The 11,528-nt window shown below is 49.2% G+C and overlaps 1 long non-coding RNA gene across 1 annotated transcript; it reads right to left on the reverse strand.

The window, feature by feature from the left end:
- Positions 1-9,943: 9,943 nt before the first annotated feature.
- Positions 9,944-11,192, reverse strand: LOC134475132 (uncharacterized). The gene is made up of 2 exons (XR_010046101.1): positions 10,662-11,192; positions 9,944-10,050 (listed from the first exon to the last, which is right to left on the reverse strand). It is a non-coding gene; the product is annotated as an uncharacterized LOC134475132 (long non-coding RNA).
- Between the last annotated feature and the right edge of the window lie 336 nt (positions 11,193-11,528).

Consider the following 11,528-nt stretch of genomic DNA (forward strand, 5'->3'; position numbering starts at 1 on the left):
GACCCTCCGATTCACACCACCCCGTGATGTTTTTCTCACTCCTACTAGTGAATGTAATGTAACACACACCCATACAATGCGCCCCACCACTTGATAATTTTCTCACTCCTACTAGTGAATGTAATGTAACACACACCCATACAATGCGCACCACCCCGTGATGTTTTTCTCACTCCTACTAGTGAATGTAATGTAACACACACCCATACAATGCGCACCACCCCGCGATGTTTTTCAGAAACCTATCCTACATTGCCACTGCATGTTCCCTGACCTCCCCATGCTGACCACACCGCGATGCTTTTCTCCATCCTACATTGCCACTCACTGCCTATCCTAATTCAGACCCTCCGATTCACACAACCCCTTGATTTTTTTCTCACTCCTACTAGTGAATGTAATGTAACACACACCCATACAATGCGCACCACCCCGCGAAGTTTTTCAGAAAACTATCCTACATTGCCACTGCATGTTCCCTGACCTCCCCATGCTGACCACCCCGCGGTGCTTTTCTCCATTATACATTGCCACTCGCTGCCTATCCTAATTCAGACCCTCCGATTGACACCACCCCGGGATGTTTTTCTCACTCCTACTAGTGAATGTCATTTAACACACACCCATAATGCGCACCACCACGCAATGTTGTTCAGAAACCTATCCTACAATGCCACTGCATGTTCCCTGACCTCCCCATGCTGACCAGTCCTCGGTGCTTTTCTCCATCCTACATTGCCACTCACTGCCTATCCTAATTCAGACCCTCCGATTCACACCACACCGTGATGTTTTTCTCACTCCTACTAGTGAATGTAATGTAACACACACCCATACAATGCCCAGCACCCCGTGATGTTTTTCTCACTCGTACTAGTGAATGTAATGTAACACACACGCATACAATGCGCACCGCCCCATGATGTTTTTCTCACTCCTACTAGTGAATGTAATGTAACACACACCCGTACAATGCGCACCACACCGTGATGTTTTTCTCACTCGTACTAGTGAATGTAATGTAACACACACGCATACAATGCGCACCGCCCCATGATGTTTTTCTCACTCCTACTAGTGAATGTAATGTAACACACACCCGTACAATGCGCACCACACCGTGATGTTTTTCTCACTCCTACTAGTGAATGTCATGTAACACCCACCCAAGCAATGCGCACCACCCCATGATGTTTTTCAGAAACCTATCCTACATTGCCACTGCATGTTCCCTGACCTCCCCATGCTGACCACACCGCAGTGCTTTTCTCCATCCTACAATGCCACTCACTGCCTATCCTAATTCAGACCCTCCGATTCACACCAACCCGTGATGTTTTTCTCACTCGTTCTAGTGAATGTAATGTAACACACACCCATACAATGAACACCACCCCGCGATGTTTTTCAGAAACCTATCCTACATTGCCACTGCATGTTCCCTGACCTCCCCATGCTGACCACCCCGCGGTGCTTTTCTCCATCCTACATCGACACTCACTGCCTATCCTAATTCAGACCCTCCGATTCACACCACCCCGTGATGTTTTTCTCACTCCTACTAGTGAATGTAATGTAACACACACCCATACAATGCGCACCACCCCGTGATGTTTTTCTCACTCGTACTAGTGAATGTAATGTAACACACACCCATACAATGCGCACCGCCCCGTGATGTTTTTCTCACTCCTACTAGTGAATGTAATGTAACGCACACCCATATAATGCGCACCACGCCGTGATGTTTTTCTCACTCCTACTAGTGAATGTAATGTAACACACACCCATACAATGCGCACCACCCCGCGATGTTTTTCAGAAACCTATCGTACATTGCCACTGCATGTTCCCTGACCTCCCCATGCTGACCAACCCGCGGTGCTTTTCTCCATCGTACATTGCCACTCACTGCCTATCCTAATTCAGACCTTCCGATTGACACCACCACTTGATGTTTTTCTCACTCCTACTAGTGAACGTAATGTACCACACTGCCATACAATGCGCACCACCGCGTGATGTTTTTCTCACTCGTACTAGTGAATGTAATGTAACACACACCCATACAATGCGCACCACCCCGTGATGTTTTTCTCACTCCTACTAGTGAATGTAATGTAACACACACCCATACAATGCGTCCCACCACTTGATGATTTTCTCACTCCTACTAGTGAATGTAATGTAACACACACCCATACAATGCGCACCACCCCGTGATGTTTTTCTCACTCCTATTAGTGAATGTAATGTAACACACACCCATACAATGCGCCCCACCACGTGATGATTTTCTCACTCCTACTAGTGAATGTAATGTAACACAAACCCATTAAATGCGCACCACCCCGCAATGTTTTTCAGAAACCTTTCCTATATTGCCACTGCATATTCCCTGACCTCCCCATGCTGACCACCCCGCAGTGCTTTTCTCCATCCTAAATTGCCACTCACTGCCTATCCTAATTCACACCCTCCGATTCACACCACCCCGTGATGTTTTTCTCACTCACACTAGTGAATGTAATGTAACACACACCCATACAATGCGCACCACCCCGCGATGTTTTTCAGAAACCTATCCTGCATTGCCACTGCATGTTCCCTGACTTCCCCATGCTGACCACCCCGCGGTGCTTTTCTCCTTCCTACATTGCCACTCACTGCATATCTTATTTCAGACCCTCCGATTCACACCACCCCGTGATGTTTTTCTCACTCCTACTAGTGAATGTAATGTAACACACACCCATACAATGCGCCCCACCGCGTCATGTTTTTCAGAAAACTATCCTACATTGCCACTGCATGTTCCCTGACCTCCCCATGCTGACCACCTCGCGGTGCTTTTCTCCATCCTACATTGCCACTCACTGCCTATCCTAATTCAGACCCTCTGATTCACACCACCCCGTCATGTTTTTCTCACTCCTACTAGTGAATATAATGTAACACACACCCATACAATGCGCACCACCCCGCGATGTTTTTCAGAAACCTATCCTACATTGCCACTGCATGTTCCCTGACCTCCACATGCTGACCACCCCGCGGTGCTTTTCTCCATCCTACATTGCCACTCACTGCCTATCCTAATACAGACCCTCCGATTCACACCACCCCGTGATGTTTTTCTCCCTCCTATTAGTGAATGTAATGTAACACACACCCATACAATGAGCACCACCCCGTGATGTTTTTCTCACTCCTACTAGTGAATGTAATGTAACACACACCCATACAATTCGCACCACCCCGCGATGTTTTTCAGAAACCTATCCTACATTGAGACTGCATGTTCCCTGACCTCCCCATGCTGACCACCCCGTGGTGCTTTTCTCCATCCTACATTGCCACTCACTGCCTATCTTAATTCAGACCCTCCGATTCACACCACCCCGTGATGTTTTTCTCACTCCTACTAGTGAATGTAATGTAACACACACCCATACAATGCGCCCCACCACTTGATAATTTTCTCACTCCTACTAGTGAATGTAATGTAACACACACCCATACAATGCGCACCACCCCGTGATGTTTTTCTCACTCCTACTAGTGAATGTAATGTAACACACACCCATACAATGCGCACCACCCCGCGATGTTTTTCAGAAACCTATCCTACATTGCCACTGCATGTTCCCTGACCTCCCCATGCTGACCACCCCGCGATGCTTTTCTCCATCCTACATTGCCACTCACTGCCTATCCTAATTCAGACCCTCCGATTCACACAACCCCTTGATTTTTTTCTCACTCCTACTAGTGAATGTAATGTAACACACACCCATACAATGCGCACCACCCCGCGAAGTTTTTCAGAAAACTATCCTACATTGCCACTGCATGTTCCCTGACCTCCCCATGCTGACCACCCCGCGGTGCTTTTCTCCATTATACATTGCCACTCGCTGCCTATCCTAATTCAGACCCTCCGATTGACACCACCCCGGGATGTTTTTCTCACTCCTACTAGTGAATGTCATTTAACACACACCCATAATGCGCACCACCACGCAATGTTGTTCAGAAACCTATCCTACAATGCCACTGCATGTTCCCTGACCTCCCCATGCTGACCAGTCCTCGGTGCTTTTCTCCATCCTACATTGCCACTCACTGCCTATCCTAATTCAGACCCTCCGATTCACACCACACCGTGATGTTTTTCTCACTCCTACTAGTGAATGTAATGTAACACACACCCATACAATGCCCACCACCCCGTGATGTTTTTCTCACTCGTACTAGTGAATGTAATGTAACACACACGCATACAATGCGCACCGCCCCATGATGTTTTTCTCACTCCTACTAGTGAATGTAATGTAACACACACCCGTACAATGCGCACCACACCGTGATGTTTTTCTCACTCCTACTAGTGAATGTCATGTAACACCCACCCAAGCAATGCGCACCACCCCATGATGTTTTTCAGAAACCTATCCTACATTGCCACTGCATGTTCCCTGACCTCCCCATGCTGACCACACCGCAGTGCTTTTCTCCATCCTACAATGCCACTCACTGCCTATCCTAATTCAGACCCTCCGATTCACACCAACCCGTGATGTTTTTCTCACTCGTTCTAGTGAATGTAATGTAACACACACCCATACAATGAACACCACCCCGCGATGTTTTTCAGAATCCTATCCTACATTGCCACTGCATGTTCCCTGACCTCCCCATGCTGACCACCCCGCGGTGCTTTTCTCCATCCTACATCGACACTCACTGCCTATCCTAATTCAGACCCTCCGATTCACACCACCCCGTGATGTTTTTCTCACTCCTACTAGTGAATGTAATGTAACACACACCCATACAATGCGCACCACCCCGTGATGTTTTTCTCACTCGTACTAGTGAATGTAATGTAACACACACCCATACAATGCGCACCGCCCCGTGATGTTTTTCTCACTCCTACTAGTGAATGTAATGTAACGCACACCCATATAATGCGCACCACGCCGTGATGTTTTTCTCACTCCTACTAGTGAATGTAATGTAACACACACCCATACAATGCGCACCACCCCGCGATGTTTTTCAGAAACCTATCGTACATTGCCACTGCATGTTCCCTGACCTCCCCATGCTGACCAACCCGCGGTGCTTTTCTCCATCGTACATTGCCACTCACTGCCTATCCTAATTCAGACCTTCCGATTGACACCACCACTTGATGTTTTTCTCACTCCTACTAGTGAACGTAATGTACCACACTGCCATACAATGCGCACCACCGCGTGATGTTTTTCTCACTCGTACTAGTGAATGTAATGTAACACACACCCATACAATGCGCACCACCCCGTGATGTTTTTCTCACTCCTACTAGTGAATGTAATGTAACACACACCCATACAATGCGTCCCACCACTTGATGATTTTCTCACTCCTACTAGTGAATGTAATGTAACACACACCCATACAATGCGCACCACCCCGTGATGTTTTTCTCACTCCTATTAGTGAATGTAATGTAACACACACCCATACAATGCGCCCCACCACGTGATGATTTTCTCACTCCTACTAGTGAATTTAATGTAACACACACCCATACAATGCACACCACCCCGCCATGTTTTTCAGAAATCTATCCTACATTGCCACTGCATGTTCCCTGACCTCCCCATGCTGACCACACCGCGGTGCTTTTCTCCATCCTACATTGCCACTCACTGCCTATCCTAATTCAGACCCTCCGATTCACACCACCCCGTGATGTTTTTCTCACTACTACTAGTGAATGTAATGTAACACACACCCATACAATGCGCACCACCCCGTGATGTTTTTCTCACTCCTACTAGTGAATGTAATGTAACACACACCCATACAATGCGCCCCACCAAGTGATGATTTTCTCACTCCTACTAGTGAATGTAATGTAACACACACCCATACAATGCGCACCACCCCGTGATGTTTTTCTCACTCCTACTAGTGAATGTAATGTAACACACACCCATACAATGCACACCACCCCGCGATGTTTTTCAGAAACCTATCCTACATTGCCAATGCATGTTCCCTGACCTCCCCATGCTGACCACCCCGCGGTGCTTTTCTCCATCCTACATTGCCACTCACTGCCTATCCTAATTCAGTCCCTCCGATTCACACAACCCCTGATGTTTTTCTCACTCCTACTAGTGAATGTAATGTAACACACACCCATAGAATGCGCACCACCCCGCGATGTTTTTCAGAAACCTATCCGACATTGCCACTGCATGTTCACTGAACTCCCCATGCTGACCACCCCGCGGTGCTTTTCTCCATCCTACATTGCCACTCACTGCCTATCCTAATTCAGACCCTCCGATTCACACCACCCCGGGATGTTTTTCTCACTCCTACTAGTGAATGTCATTTAACACACACCCATAATGGGCACCACCACGCGATGTTGTTCAGAAACCTATCCTACATTGCCACTGCATGTTCCCTGACCTCCCCATGCTGACCAGTCCTCGGTGCTTTTATCCATCCTACATTGCCACTCACTGCCTATCCTAATTCAGACCCTCCGATTCACACCACCCCGTGATGTTTTTCTCACAACTACTAGTGAATGTAATGTAACACACACCCATACAATGCGCACCACCCCGTGATGTTTTTCTCACTCGTACTAGTGAATGTAATGTAACACCCACCCATACAATGCGCACCGCCCCGTGATGTTTTTCTCACTCCTACTAGTGAATGTAATGTAACACACACCCATACAATGCGCACCACCCCGTGATGTTTTTCACACTCCTACTAGTGAATATAATGTAACACACACCCATACAATGCGCACCACCCCGCGATGTTTTTCAGAAACCTATCCTACATTGCCACTGCATGTTCCCTGACCTCCCCATGCTGACCACCCCGCGGTGCTTTTCTCCATCCTACATTGCCACTCACTGCCTATCCTAATTCAGACCCTCCGATTCACACCACCCCGTCATGTTTTTCTCACTCGTACTAGTGAATGTAATGTAACACACACCCATACAATGCACACCACCCCGCGATGTTTTTCAGAAACCTATCCTACAGTGCCACTGCATGTTCTCTGACCTCCCCATGCTGACCACCCCGCGGTGCTTTTCTCCATCCTACATTGCCACTCAGTGCCTATCCTAATTCAGTCCCTCAGATTCACACCACCCCGTGATGTTTTTCTCACTCCTACTAGTGAATGTAATGTAACACACACCCATACAATGCGCACCACCCCGCGATGTTTTTCAGAAACCTATCCTACATTGCCACTGCATGTTCCCTGACCTCCCCATGCTGACCACCCCGCGGTGCTTTTCTCCATCCTACATTGCTACTCACTGCCTATCCTAATTCAGACCCTCCGATTCAGACCACCCCGTGATGTTTTTCTCACTCCTACTATTGAATGTAATGTAACACACACCCATACAATGTGCCCCACCAAGTGATGATTTTCTCACTCCTACTAGTGAATGTAATGTAACACACACCCATAAAATGCGCACCACCCCGTGATGTTTTTCTCACTCCTACTAGTGAATGTAATGTAACACACACCCATACAATTCGCACCACCCCGCGATGTTTTTCAGAAACCTATCCTACATTGAGACTGCATGTTCCCTGACCTCCCCATGCTGACCACCCCGTGGTGCTTTTCTCCATCCTACATTGCCACTCACTGCCTATCTTAATTCAGACCCTCCGATTCACACCACCCCGTGATGTTTTTCTCACTCCTACTAGTGAATGTAATGTAACACACACCCATACAATGCGCCCCACCACTTGATAATTTTCTCACTCCTACTAGTGAATGTAATGTAACACACACCCATACAATGCGCACCACCCCGTGATGTTTTTCTCACTCCTACTAGTGAATGTAATGTAACACACACCCATACAATGCGCACCACCCCGCGATGTTTTTCAGAAACCTATCCTACATTGCCACTGCATGTTCCATGACCTCCCCATGCTGACCACCCCGCGATGCTTTTCTCCATCCTACATTGCCACTCACTGCCTATCCTAATTCAGACCCTCCGATTCACACAACCCCTTGATTTTTTTCTCACTCCTACTAGTGAATGTAATGTAACACACACCCATACAATGCGCACCACCCCGCGAAGTTTTTCAGAAAACTATCCTACATTGCCACTGCATGTTCCCTGACCTCCCCATGCTGACCACCCCGCTGTGCTTTTCTCCATCCTACATTGCCACTCACTGCCTATCCTAATTCAGACCCTCCGATTCACACCACCCCGTCATGTTTTTCTCACTCCTACTAGTGAATATAATGTAACACACACCCATACAATGCGCACCACCCCGCGATGTTTTTCAGAAACCTATCCTACATTGCCACTGCATGTTCCCTGACCTCCACATGCTGACCACCCCGCGGTGCTTTTCTCCATCCTACATTGCCACTCACTGCCTATCCTAATACAGACCCTCCGATTCACACCACCCCGTGATGTTTTTCTCCCTCCTATTAGTGAATGTAATGTAACACACACCCATACAATGAGCACCACCCCGTGATGTTTTTCTCACTCCTACTAGTGAATGTAATGTAACACACACCCATACAATTCGCACCACCCCGCGATGTTTTTCAGAAACCTATCCTACATTGAGACTGCATGTTCCCTGACCTCCCCATGCTGACCACCCCGTGGTGCTTTTCTCCATCCTACATTGCCACTCACTGCCTATCTTAATTCAGACCCTCCGATTCACACCACCCCGTGATGTTTTTCTCACTCCTACTAGTGAATGTAATGTAACACACACCCATACAATGCGCCCCACCACTTGATAATTTTCTCACTCCTACTAGTGAATGTAATGTAACACACACCCATACAATGCGCACCACCCCGTGATGTTTTTCTCACTCCTACTAGTGAATGTAATGTAACACACACCCATACTGTCGATGTCCGCTCCCGGCCGGCAGGAAAGACACACGACAAGGTCTGGCGGTGGTCAGGCTTTTCTTTATTCTCTCCTTATACAGTCTGCCCCGAAGCCTCTACCGGTCCGCTCCCCGCGGCTCCTTCCGTGCTTCAGTCTGCCCCGAAGCCTCTACCGGTCCGCTCCCCGCGGCTCCTTTTGTGCTTCAGTCTCTCTCGAAGCCTCTACCGGTCCGCTCCCCGCGGCTCCCTTTGTGCCTCTCTCTCTCTCGGGGGTGGAGGCACTGGCTATATATAGGATTAATAGCTAGGCAGACTACCCTGTGAGGCGGGAACTTAGTGGGGTGATAAGAAACAGGTGCCACACAGGCGGGCTCGATGAGAGGGGTAATCTAGCCCAGGCTTTTGTACTTTCCCACAGGCCTCGCAATCACCGCGTCTGATGACTTGACAGTGCCACGGCTCCCAACATCTCCCCCTATTTTATTTTAAATGATGGCTACGCGCATCGCAGCCCGTCCTGGATAGAGTGCAGAGGCCTATGCCCCGAACTGAGGCCCACCGTAGGCCCTTAGCGTAGACCCTGGTCGGCCGTCCCAGGGTCCACCAAGGCCCTGAGGCCCTCGTCCTTTTTTCTAGGGCCAGGAATGAACCGGACGGAACCTGGTTGCACATAGGCATGCACTCATTTCTCTCCACGAATCCCCTCGGAGAGAAATTTATCTAACAATCCAGCGGCTTTCGAGCGGAACGGGGTAGGGCCTGGCTTAGGTTGAGTCGTGCTGGGGAGGCACGCTCTTACCCGTCATTGACTCACCCACCCTGCTACATGTTGTTGTCTAGGGAGGAGAATGTGGGAAGCCTGTCACTTTTAAACGCGGTCGTAGGCCATGCGAGCGAGCCATGCGTATACAAGGGTAGCACATAGGGGAGCAAGCCGTTCCAGGCCCCCAAAAAGGGATTGTCCTGCAGTTCTTTTAGGGCTCATCTTGTTGTTGGGTCTGCGGTTGGCCTCTGGTGGAACAGGCCTGATCTTCAGTCGAGGGACTTGTCGCGTCAACCTCTCTGGGACCCACATTGGCTCTCGTCCCGATTCCTGCGGAAAGACACAAACCGCGCCTCGGCTTCCTCTTTTGTATCTCTGCCCTCCTTGACGGACCCTTCTCGGGAGCTTCCTGACTGTGCCTGTTCAAACACCTCGCGTACTTCTACAAGTTCTTGAGAGCTCCCCCCGTAACTACCCTCACTCTTTAGGCACGTGTGTATCATTTCCCACAATGGACGAGCAGAGACTGAAGCTCTACCCTCCCGCTCTGCTAGGGAAAGGTCTCTGCCCAACTTTTCCCAGGAGGGCAGGTTTACATGCCCTGTAGGCAGAAACCAGGGAGCAAAGCTGTCAATCTCTGCAAGGAAATTTTCTAAAGTCTTACACCCCACCTTGAGGTCCTTGGACTTTAGGAGTCTCCGAAGGACCAACACCAAGGCTGTGTATCTTTACTTGGCATGTTTCCCATTTTTAATATATCTTCTGTTATTTTTACTTCTATGTTTATGTTTTACACTCTTTTATTACCTTAAGTTCTGGTGTTATGTTTCATACTCACCGCGTGAGGCCCAAGAAACCCGCCACTTACGCGTGAGGTTGAGAGGAGTCTACAAACCCTGTAGGTGCGCGCCACCCAGGGCCCAGGCTTATCCTCTACTCACCTGTCCTGCAGCTGCAGCACTGTGTAGGAGAATGCAGTCCACCACCGCGTCTCGGGGTTGATCAATCCCCGGGCGGGCCTCCAAACGTCGATGTCCGCTCCCGGCCGGCAGGAAAGACACACGACAAGGTCTGGCGGTGGTCAGGCTTTTCTTTATTCTCTCCTTATACAGTCTGCCCCGAAGCCTCTACCGGTCCGCTCCCCGCGGCTCCTTCCGTGCTTCAGTCTGCCCCGAAGCCTCTACCGGTCCGCTCCCCGCGGCTCCTTTTGTGCTTCAGTCTCTCTCGAAGCCTCTACCGGTCCGCTCCCCGCGGCTCCCTTTGTGCCTCTCTCTCTCTCGGGGGTGGAGGCACTGGCTATATATAGGATTAATAGCTAGGCAGACTACCCTGTGAGGCGGGAACTTAGTGGGGTGATAAGAAACAGGTGCCACACAGGCGGGCTCGATGAGAGGGGTAATCTAGCCCAGGCTTTTGTACTTTCCCACAGGCCTCGCAATCACCGCGTCTGATGACTTGACAGTGCCACGGCTCCCAACACCATACAATGCGCACCACCCCGCGATGTTTTTCAGAAACCTATCCTACATTGCCACTGCATGTTCCCTGACCTCCCCATGCTGACCACCCCGCGATGCTTTTCTCCATCCTACATTGCCACTCACTGCCTATCCTAATTCAGACCCTCCGATTCACACAACCCCTTGATTTTTTTCTCACTCCTACTAGTGAATGTAATGTAACACACACCCATACAATGCGCACCACCCCGCGAAGTTTTTCAGAAAACTATCCTACATTGCCACTGCATGTTCCCTGACCTCCCCATGCTGACCACCCCGCGGTGCTTTTCTCCATTATACATTGCC

The sequence above is a fragment of the Cavia porcellus genome, unplaced genomic scaffold, assembly GCF_034190915.1.
Source record: "Cavia porcellus strain 051 isolate PalLab524CR breed Dunkin Hartley unplaced genomic scaffold, mCavPor4.1 scaffold_96, whole genome shotgun sequence".
Taxonomy (NCBI): domain Eukaryota; kingdom Metazoa; phylum Chordata; class Mammalia; order Rodentia; family Caviidae; genus Cavia; species Cavia porcellus.